At 39.2% G+C, this 12,077-nt stretch overlaps 1 protein-coding gene and 1 long non-coding RNA gene across 2 annotated transcripts in view; both read right to left on the bottom strand.

Moving 5' to 3' along the window:
* Positions 1–12,077, bottom strand: part of LOC138242549 (antigen WC1.1-like) — a 621,195-nt gene that overhangs the window by 468,805 nt on the left and 140,313 nt on the right. The window lies entirely within an intron of this gene.
* LOC138242378 (uncharacterized) lies at positions 526–2,536 on the bottom strand. The gene is made up of 4 exons (XR_011191532.1): positions 1,991–2,536; positions 1,604–1,678; positions 1,296–1,359; positions 526–612 (listed from the first exon to the last, which is right to left on the bottom strand). It is a non-coding gene; the product is annotated as an uncharacterized lncRNA (long non-coding RNA).

Below are 12,077 nucleotides of genomic sequence, written 5' to 3'. Positions count from 1 at the left end.
TTCATCATTACAATCATCATGTCCACCATCATCATCATCAACACCTTTCCATCAACATCATTATCATAACCACCTTCATTATCTACACTATCATCTGCATCATCCTGAGCAGAACACATGGTTGTCTTACACTGGAAGAATCTTTGCTCAGCGCCTCAGTATTGGACGACCCTCTATGGCCTTTCAGGGTCACGTCCGTCTCTGTCGAAACCTGTCCACAAGTTGACTGCTTTAGTCTCACCAGCAGAAGCCAACCAAGTTTGTGTCTCAGTACAGGTTTATTCTTAGTCTAACAGAATTAATACTTGGGGAAGAGCATTTAATAATGAGAGCAGGAGGCACTTCTTTACATAGAGGAGGGTGGGGGTGTGAAACAAGCTGTCTAGTCATGTTGTTGAAGCCGATACCCTGGCTTGTCTCAAGAGAGAGCTGGATGAGACCCTACAGTCAGGACAGGAGGCACTACTGTACATAGAGGGTGGTGGGTGTGTGGAACAAGCTATCCAACCCAATACTCACGTTCCTGTGAGATCTGCCCCAGGTCTCGGTGTGACGCCCTTCTCTCTGCTCGGCCATTCCTCTCTCAACTTGAGGGAGTTTCTCCCGGCGGCACTGGGGAGGAGAAAACAGTTACCAGACAGACAAACACACTGTCATCATCATCATGGGCCAAGATGACCCTACATGACAGTGACGTGTCGTCCTCGATTCAGAAGCAGTGTCCAGCCCTCGTCTATACTGCTTCATGATCCCCAACATCCCTGCTGAGACCTCTTGAGGGGCCAGTTCTGGTAGACCATGGGTCTCAAGCCTAATCACAATCCCTGGAGGGCCAGGTGCATCTCCAGGCTTTCTTTCCAAAAGGGGCTAGCCAATTAAACAATTAAGCTAATTATTTTCATAAGAAGATGTGGAAATAATGTGTTTAATAATATATTTTGATGTCTCTCACTGTTGAAGACTCAAAATATTCAAGGCACAGTTGGATATTTAAGGTCTGAATAAAGGTACAGTATTAGAATATTTTTTGTTTAATTCAAAAATTAGATCAACTTTGTAACCAAGACCTCTGGGCAGGAAACCAGATGATGCACCAGACCCTCTAGGAATGGAGTTTGAGACATGCTCACCCTCTCTCACACACAACCTCAAACACACTCACCCTCTCACTACAAATACTACTACCACTACTACTACTACTACTACTACTACTACTACTACTACTACTAATAATAATAATAATAATAATAATAATAATAATAATAATAATAATAATAATAATAATGCAGACTCACTGTTCTTGGAGTCTTGGGTCTGGCTCCAAAACCTGTGTTGGCTGAGTCTCCTGTTACCTCCTTCCTGATATGGGGATGTCAGACACAGTTGTGTTACAGACATAGGCTGGACTAGACTCACAAGCACAGACACCCACAGACACATACTCCCACACACTAACAGACACGCAGATGCACACACTGTCAGGTAGAGTCTTTCTCTTCTTCAAGAGAGGACAATAGAGCCCTGCTACTGCGATGAGCTTTAATTTCAGGAGGAGGAAGAAGAGGAAGAATCACAATATGAAGAAGATCAGCAGTGGACTCACAGCTCTCTGGGTCTGGGGCCTGACTCTCAAACTTGTCTTCAGTCTCTGGTGGGTTTGGACATCTTCTCTGTTCATCTGTGGACAGGACAGTTCAGTTAGACAAACAAGTTCGACTTCACTCTCACAGTCAATCAATCAATCAATTTTTTCTTATATTTTACCTTCTAATCCAGAACATCAAAGCACTTTACAAAACATACCTGGAAAATAGAGTATAAATGTGTAATACTGTAGTTCCTGGAGTAAGTGCTTGGATAATCCAACTACCACTGTTGTTACTTCTGCTGCTACTACTATGACCATGACTACAAATTCTAATACTAATTCTGATATTAATACTACTACTGCTGTCATTACTAGTAATAGTGATAAAAACAGAGCACTCACAGCTCTCTGGACGTTGGTCTGGACTCTAGAAAGTGGTTCCATTCTCAGGCGACTCTGGACCTCAACACCTGTTGATGGGTCACTTCTGTCAGACACACGAGTGGAGCCCAAGCCCACCTACACACACACTCACACACACTGACAGATATACACCCACACAATCACACACATTATCACACACTGACAGACACCCACCCACACATATTCACACACAGACATTACACACACACACAGACACTCACACACACTCACAGACACACATTCTTACACTGACAGACACACACACACTACACACACTCACAGACACGATATACATTTATACACACAATCAGACACTCACACACATACTCGCACACCTTCACAGACACACACATAGACTACAAATACTTATAGACACACACCAACACACACACACAGACAAAAACACACACACTCATAACTACAAATACAGTATAACTAACACTAACACAAATGCCACTAACATTAAAACAGTAACACTATCACTAAGAATTACACTATCATTATCACTGACACAAACTATTACTACACTACTAATACTAATAATAACAGTAATGCTATCACTAAAACTAACATGACTACTAGTGTGAATACTCTAACAGTAACACTATAATTATAACTAATATTAACATGAATACTGGCATCAAAACTATCAGAAGCGCAATCACCATTAACACTGACATGAACACTAGCATTAATATTAAAGCTACCGATTGTTCTCTCACTAATATTAAATATGAATACACTCGCATTAGTATTAGTCCGTGACGTCAAACCACTCTTTGTGACGAAGGCGAGACACCTAACTGGGCACAGTGACGTGGCACGTGTCGCCGTGGTTACCATACTTATAATTTGTAAACAGTGAAAAAATGCATTTAAACTGTTACCTACACAAATTTATCAACTTGGAATATAATTTTCAAGCTCTAGAATACAATTTCTAAACAATCATTTGAATAATCATTCTTTAATTTGGGATTGAACATTATGAACACTAAACGCACTATTGTATTTGATCGATACAGGCTGTATTGACTGTTTTCTAGATATTTAAAGAATTTAAAGAAAGAAAAGAATCAGTACTCACCAATCGGTGAAGTAAATCGATTATTCTACAGTTCGTCAGTTGAATTAATTGGTTGTCGATAGATAAGTGATCAATATCTCTCCTCCGAGCGCTCAGCGCTCCTCCCGCGATCTCGCTCTCTGATCCTACCACTCTGGCTGGTGTCTGTGACGTCACAGCGCTCTTTCTGACAGAGCAGAGCGCGTCTCCGCTGGAGGAGACTCCTGTCCGGAGCCCGGGAGGCTTTTCTTACAAATATAACATCTCCAAAAAAAAACACACCGGGCTGTGAAGAGAAGTGATTTACTGTATAACAGTTGGAGAAGGAGAGCGACAAACCGAGGAATTAAATTCATTTAACAGAAAAAAATATATAGTTTACTTTACAGACTAATACGTTGTATAGCGCACTCCCGTAGAGCAGACGAGAAATAGCACAAGTGCCTGTAATCAGCGCTTTTAAGCATTTTACACGAATCTCCACAGAATATAATCCTAGAAGATCAGATCCTGGAAGTTCAAGTGCATCTCCTGGTTTTATTTCCATTCGAGCTCTCAGCTCCTCAGGCGGTTTGATGATTGAATTAACTATATAACTGTTATCAGACTCTGTTTAACTGTGTATTTATAAGACTCTCTGTGAGAGACGTGTGGGAGATACTGAATTCCAGGGCTGGTCTGGAATCACACACAGACAGGTCTTCTGTGTGATCTGAGTCCCACTGCTCAGAGCTACAGACTGGTCAACTGGTCACTATTGTAGACTCGACCATCAGTCTGCTGCGGCTGAGAATCATAATACACTTATAACAGTGGCAATACTGCTGTTCATTAAATCAGTAAAAATAATAATAAAAGATAATCACATATTGCTCAATTGTCAGTCAAACACTTCTGACAGAGGATTGGAGGCTGACTTACAGTAAAGACAGTGAATCAGGACAGTAATACTGGAGGTCCTGGAAAGGGTTAAGAGAAGCTTCTTGCTTCTGCCCTGGAACAGAGCCCACAGCTGCCAGATCAGTGACCTCTGAGCCCAGTTCACAGAGAGGAGAACCAGGAGCTCTTCTCTGTCTCTTAAGAGGGCTGGGAGGAAGGAGAAAAGGGGTAGATGTGACCTGAGTCCAGGCTGTTCTGTCTGATATTATTCATGTAGCAGCACTGATTGTCTCAATGTCCTCTGGTTCTGGATTATCAGGATAGAGAACAGTATGGAGATGAGCTTTTGTCTGTTCAAGAGGAAGGAGTCTGGGTAAAGTACTGAGGGACTCAGAGCTCTGTGTGTGAGTCTGAGCTGTGAATCTGACTGTGAAGAGTTTTTTTTTATTCTGCTTCTGAGAATTTTTTTTCTTTTGCCAAGTGATGTTACATCCCCTTCAGATACTCTGCACAGACTGTCAGAGTGAGAGAAGAGGAGAGAGAGAGATGGACAGATAAGAGCACACACAGCGTGAGAGACAGGAAAGGGGAGAGAGAAGAGAAGGAGCAGGAAGACAGTGCAAGTGTTCAACCACACTGTGACCACAGGAGACAGGAGGCTTTTCTCAGCTGCTGAGGAGCTCAGTGCTCATGGCCACTCAGGCTCAGAGGCTCTGGCAGCAGTCAAGTCTGAGAGCTTCTCCTCATACTGACACTGGGGCTCTGAGAGTCAGCCTCCATTCTGACAGGAACAGCCCCTCCTGTTCAGCCCTAAGAGACACACTGAGAGAGCTGTGTGGGGAGAGGACCTGTCACCCTGTAGTGCTCTGAACACTGGGATCCCCTGTGTGCCTCACTGTACAGTAATAGAGCTCTGACTGGAGTCCCTGTGTGTGTCTCTGTACAGCACTAGAGCTCTGAACACTGGACTCTCCTGTGTGTCTTCCTGTACAGTTCAGCTCTCAGCTGCCTCATCACACTGCACTGCACATCACAGAACAAACCACAGACTCACTGCAGAGTCTGACCTGCAGTTCCGGTAAAGCTCTGACGAAACAGGCCCATTTCCTAAAGACAGGGAAGTGAAGAGATAGTGCAGTTTTACTGAAGATAATATGTCCCTTTCTAAAAATATGTTGTCATGTCATTGTAGGAATTGTTTTAATTGGTGCCTTAAATCACAGCTCCTACTATCGCTGCTACTGATACAAGTGCAACTAGTAATATTTTACTGCTACTACTAATGCTTCTAAAGCTACTAGTACTACTGTTGCTACTGCTGCAGGTACTACTGTTACTGTTACTACTGCTGCCACTGCTACTTCTACTACTATTAATAAGGAGGAGGTGAGCTGTGTTCTCACTGGGTGTTGTAACAAGGACTGATTTTTCATTTAGCTGTTTTTCCGACTTTGAAACTGTCTCCTACTCTTCTGCTGAAGCTGCAACACAGCCGCTATATTGTTGAACTAAAGAGTTGAAATATAGCATAACTACCAATACTACTACTGTTACTTCTGCTAATGCTTCTACTACTGCTACTACAGCTACTACTAGTGCTGCCACTGATATTGCTGCTACCCACTATTAATACCTACTACTAATATTTTACTGCTCCTCCTACTGCTACTGCTACTGCTACCTATAAGAATAAGGAGGAGGAGGTGACCTGAGTCCTCACTCTGTTCAGCCTCGGGATGTATCAAGGTATCAGTATCAGTTCAGCTCCACTGTGCTGTTAGAGAGTCTCAGTCTCACAGTCAGCTCCACACAGAGAGACACTGGGGCCACAGCTGGAGTGGCTGGAACATCTGTGTGGACTGGAGATGCACAAAGACAGACTCAGGGTCTGAGGGACTCAACTGGAAGAGCTGCTATCCATCAGGCTCAGTACAGAGGGGACAATCACTGCTGGGCTTTTTTTTTCATTTAAATTATTGATCACAGTCACAGGACAGCCAGTTCTTAGTCAGTCCACCTTGTCTCTGTATTCCTGTGCTGACCTGAATGACCTCACTGCCACCTTGATCACAGGCTCTCCTCACACTGCCCTTGACCATGACCAGAAGACATTACTGTCTGGAGACACGACAACTCTGTGACTCACTGCAGGACACTAGTCACTGGACACTGCCTAACACAGACAGCAAGGCACACAGGACCATATTCAGGACACCAGTCACTGGAGACTGCCTGACACAGACAGCAGGACAGGACCACATTCTGGACACCAGTCACTAGACACTTCCTGATACAGACAGCAAGAATTACAAGACTGTATATACATAATTAATTATCTTGATACTAATTTAAAAATATAATACTTGTCTACAATTTTTTTAGTTTAATATCTGATCTCTTCCTGCCCCTGCAGCACCTGCAGCCCTGCTGTCTGTATCTGTATCTGTGTTTCCTCCAGTGAGATACAGAGCTGCTCCTGTCTCTCCTCTCCTCTGCGCTGCTGGGAGTGTCTTCAGGGAGAGGAAACAGTGATGTGTCTCTGATATATATGGAGAAGACTGAAAGGGCCCTGTGTGATTGGCCATCCCACCTGTGTGAGAGGTTCCTGCTGTCAGTCTGAAAAGGCAGTGCTGTGTGTGATTGGCGGGGCGGGGGGCTGTGTTGTTACTGGGGGTCTGGGGTGCGGAGCAGCAGCTCAGTTGCCCTGTGGGCTCAGGGGTGAAGACAGGGGTCTCAGCTGCGCTCTGTCCTGACGACAATGGAGAGCTGCCTGTCCATCTTCTCTCTCGCTGTCCTGGTGCTGCACAGCTCAGCCAGTAAGTGACCAGTCTTCTCCTGTCCAGACAGACAGACAACAACTGGAATTAAATTAATTAGATTTTTGATGGAAATGGAGCAATAAGTGGGTTGAACAATTTTTGAATTTTTATTTAACATTCAGCTTTGTGGGTATTCATCAAAAATATTATAACCATATTTTATCTTGTTCTGTAAGTAAGGAAATATAATTAGTTGTGTCTAAATATAATTAGTTGCTTTTAATTTTTATTGGATTTTCTAAAAATATTCTTAAGAATTCTAAACATTATATAATAATAATGTTATAGATGGATAGAGCAGAAGCTGGCCATTATCACCCTCTATTGATAATTTGTGAAAACATGGAGTGTATAAAATCTTTAAAAAGTTATTTAACTTACTCGTTACTGTAATAATAAACTTTATATATAAGTGATAATTTGAGTGATATGCTGTGACATGTGAAAAAGTCTTCATTTACTCGAAAACAAAAAAAGTGTGAGCAATAAAAAATGTTTCTAGAATAATATCATATTATACAGGATGATTCAGAAATACCCTGGGTTGTTTATTGTTTTATTGTGTTCAATTCTGACTCCTCTGTATTGTCTTATTACAGACTGGTGCATTAATAGAGATACACGTGTTTTTAAATAGTGAATTATTATTGTGACTGATATTAAATTATTACAGACTGATGTATTAATAGATATACAGTAAATGTGTTATTACCACCTAAAGTGTTTATGCTAGAGAATTAAGACAGGAGTTTTAATGCTGCCATTACATCTTTGGTGTATTCAGACAGTCCAGGTTTCTATCGTTAGGCTGTGTGATATTCAGTTGCTGTGAAAACAAGTAGTTCCTCTAGGTGTTATAAGAATATGTGTTCCAATATGATAGGAAGTTATGAGTGTGAATTCTTCATTTTAAAGACTTACAATTACATTTTGAAAATGTAAAACATTTTCAGTCATAGGACAATTAGGTCTTGTATTTTTATAGTATTAAAATAAAACTGATATATGTATTACCTGGTTCATAAAGACCAGGTTTGCTTGTTTTCACATTGAAAAGGACAGGCTGATAAAAGTTACATTCTTTATTGCTTTATAAGTTATAAAATGAAAAATATTAACACAATTGTGGAAATTCTTAGTATTGTAGGTGTATAATTATTAACTGGGGTCTCATCAGAAACTGAGGTGTAACATTAATAATTTAACAACTACAAGACATTGTGGCATTACAGCAAGAATTAAAAAATGGTAGTTGTGTTTTGTGTTTATACAGGATTTGTCTATTATTTAACAGCTAAATAACTTATTTTGTGTTTTTAGGTTAGTTATCTAATGACAGGTTTTGTTTGTAAATTGTGAAGTTTTAATAAGAATGCTTTATTGTTTTTGACTACATTTGGAATCTGAAATTATTATCAAATGCAATTATATAAGTATAAGTAATACAAATTAAATATTTAATTACATGTTATCATACAAATCTAATATTTAAAAATTAATTAGTAATCACAGGACTCAAGTTTAGATTTTTGAGCAGTTTCTCAGGACAACATCACAATAAATGTAACTGTGCCTATATGTTAAACCTGTTCAATTCAATTCAATTCAACTGTACTGTCATTAAACTTACACAGGTGCAAGGTATAATGAAAAGTGTTTCTCATTAGTCACTCAGGTGCATTATATAAATAGGACAGAAGATAAGACAATAGACAGTAACACAATAGCAAAAACAGTAACATGTAATAACATAACATAAATAACATGTAATCAAGTAATCAAAACTGTGCAAAATTCCGCAAACAGAGAAAATATAACAGGACAAAAACAGTGCAAGGTAATTCTTGGAAAAGTGCAAAAATAGTATGGTTAAAAATAGTATGGTTAATTAATAAATATTAAATATTATTACGACCGGTACAGTTTTACTGGGCTGTCTGGTATTTTTTAAAAATGTCTGATGATCATGTGTTAAGTTTAGATGTTGGCAGGTAAAGGCTAGAAAATCTTTGTCAACAATTTACATACAGACAATGGGAATATACACCTCACACACATTTCAGCACAACATGTGAAGTACCTGTCAGCCTCTGACCACTGTTGTGACCACAGGTCCCAGTAACACAGAAACACTGGTCCCAGGACTTGGAAGCCACAGAGTTAGTACAGTGTCCAGTATAGTGACCACAGTCTCCTGGAACCCAGGACCAGCCATCTGAGGTTCTACAGTCATTACAGCCACTGCCCGCCGTAGTGACCACAGCATGCAGAAGTGCTTTTCTGTTTCTAAAACTCAGCTTTATGGATAATCCTTAAAATTATAATTGATTTTATTCTGGTGCTATAAATAAGGAAAAATAATAAACAATTTGCAGTATTAACAAGAATTTCACCTCTACAATTAATCATAATATTAATTCAGCTTATATGTTTTTTAAATTATTTTCTATTAATGCTGTATTAATAGTTTTATATGCAGTTATACACTATTACACACAACACAGACTTAAAATGTTTTTTAAGCACTAACATATAATTATTATAACTATTAATATTGTAGATATTTAGCAACCTTATCAAAAATGTTGTACAACTTGACAATCCCTTATCTATTACCATAATAATAAAATGCAAAATTTTGGTTGTAATTTGGGTCATGTGCTAGGACTTGTGGAAATTTTCCAGTTTGCAAACAAAAAGGAATACAAATTTTTTAACAATAATACAACGTCTTCAAAATATTTACCTGGGGTTGTTTATTTCATTGTGCTCAATTCTGCCCTCTCTAACAGGTATAAAAACAGACTAGTGTATTAACAGAGATCAGTGTGTTTTTAAACACTGTTGTATTGATCGGACTGATATTTTATTTTACACACTGATGAATTAATATGTGTTATTAAACACTGGAGTATTTTTAGACTATTATTGAGACTCCAGTATTATTACTATTGACACATTTTGTATTTACTGTATTATTAAAGTAACATTAATAATAATAACATTATAACATTATGGAAATGTTATTAAAAAATAGAGTATTTTGAGAGAAGGTGACAATTTTAGTGCAAAGAACTATTACAGACAGGTGATCAGAGATAAAAGTATATTTAAGGCACGTTTCCGATTAACAAATAATATTAGTAACTCGGGCCCTATTGCAGGTGAATGTGCTAATACAAATAAGAGTACTGAAGGTAAATGTATTAAAATATTTTTGATCCATGGTTATTTTTGAGAATGATTACAGTAGTTTTAGATACTATGGTAATTATATTACAGAAGGATCTAACATTGTAAAATGATTGAGGACAAGACATATAGTTGTGTTTATTTGTTATAACAGTCACATTCAGGTGGTAGGTATTTGTATTGCAGTGTGTTGTAGTTTTCTGACCTGAATCCATACTGGGTGCTTTTAGACAACAGTGTCCAGTTTCAGTAACAACACAGGAGTCCTGAGGCAAATCTTGTAGTTTTTTCAACCTTAAACAAAAGCTTGGGATCTGTTCAGACTGGAGTCTATTATGTTGGAAGAAATGCGTATTTGACCCGGAAGTCCTTCATTTTGAAAAGATAAAGGTTTAATTCTTGTTCCATGTTTATTCTGCATTTGACTGATACTTCACAGCTAAATGAATTGTTGTTTGTAAGTCTTAGAAAACTAATGATAGGGATAATTTTTCTTACATTATGGAATTAAAAAAAAGATTAATAAAAACAACCTGTGCACTGTGATTCTAGAATATATTATTAAGTGCAACTATAATTCAATCTGTGAATTATGTACTAAGAGCTTGAGAGGTAAAAGCTAAAACACATTGTTCCCATATTTATCATGTAAGCATAGCAAAAAATACATGAATAAAAAGTAGTATTTAAATGAATTGTATTATATAGTATGTAATGGAAAAAAAATATTTCAAACTCCAAACTGAAGGTGATTGAAAATTTAATCAAAAAGAACAAATCTAGTTACTGTAAATGTGCCCTGGACAGTAAGTATACACACTTCACGTACAGACTGGGCTGGGACTGACTCACGTCAACAGTAACATTCCCTCGAGCGCTCACCCTGTCATTCAGACTGGGTCAGGACGTCTTTCAATTAAACCTTCAGTCTTTCATTCAGGCTCCCAGTCACACTAATCACCTCTCTGTTTTAAACTGTTCAAAACACCGAATCTCCATCGTTAGAGCTAAATCTTGTGAACCTAGCGATCGCATTCCTCTCATAGTCAAGTTTATCACTCGGTTATTTTAATTTCTCACTACTCCTGCTCCTGAAATATTTTCTCTGTTTTAATTCTTTCCTTTTCCTCGCTGACTCTCCAGCCTTTCTTTTCTTTATTTCAGCTGGGAGACAGGTGTCCCTCTTTATTTTTTCTTTCTGTTCACCTTTTTCATTCAGCCCAGCAGCCTGCATTCGATCTGTTACTCCCTGATCATTCAAACTCTGAAAGAGCTCAAAGTCCTGCGCCTGGGTTTCAATTATATCTCCTGCTGCAGATTTTCCATCTTTCTGCAGCATTACACTTCACATATTTCAGCACAAGTTGTGAAGCATCCATCTATTAAGAAAATATTTTTATTAATTCTGTTTTGGATTTTATAACTTATTTTCAAAGTAGACCATTAAAAAGACTTATCAGTGTTTAAATCAGTGTCTGATACAGACGTGTGGTCAGTGTGCACTGCTAAGTACATGTGGGGCCTGAGACCCAGATACACCAGATACACCAGCATATGGGTCTTTTTCCGCTCCCCTGGTCCCCACGGTTAGTCCCTTTGGACGTCCGTGACAGGAACACTATCATTACAGCCACTGACCACTGTACTGACCACAGCTTCCAGAAACACAGGAAGACCATCATTACAGCCACTGACCACTATACAGACCAAATTTTCTAGAAACACAGGAACACAGTCATTACAACCACTGTCCACTCTACTGACCACAGCTTCTAGAAACTGAGGAACATAGTCTTTACAGCCACTGTCCACTATACTGACCACAGCTCCCAGAAACACAGGAACACCGTCATTACAGCCACTGTCCACTGTACTGACCACAGCTTTTAGAAACACATGAGCACAGTCTTTACAGCCACTGTCCACTGTAGTAACCACAGCAGAACAGCCCTCTGCAGTCACACAGTGAAATGGACAGAGAGATATATAACAGGATCTGGACACAGGTGTGTGGAGGGAGAGGTAAGATGGCTGCTGGTGGATTCCTGTCACTCCACTGTCTCTTGTTCCCCATGGGAGAGACTAGCAATCCAATCAAACAGGTAAAACC

Source organism: Lepisosteus oculatus, chromosome 14, assembly GCF_040954835.1.
Source record: "Lepisosteus oculatus isolate fLepOcu1 chromosome 14, fLepOcu1.hap2, whole genome shotgun sequence".
In the NCBI taxonomy this organism is placed as follows: domain Eukaryota; kingdom Metazoa; phylum Chordata; class Actinopteri; order Semionotiformes; family Lepisosteidae; genus Lepisosteus; species Lepisosteus oculatus.
The sequence above is the reverse complement of the archived record's forward strand: the minus strand, read 5'-3'. Positions and strand labels throughout refer to the sequence as shown.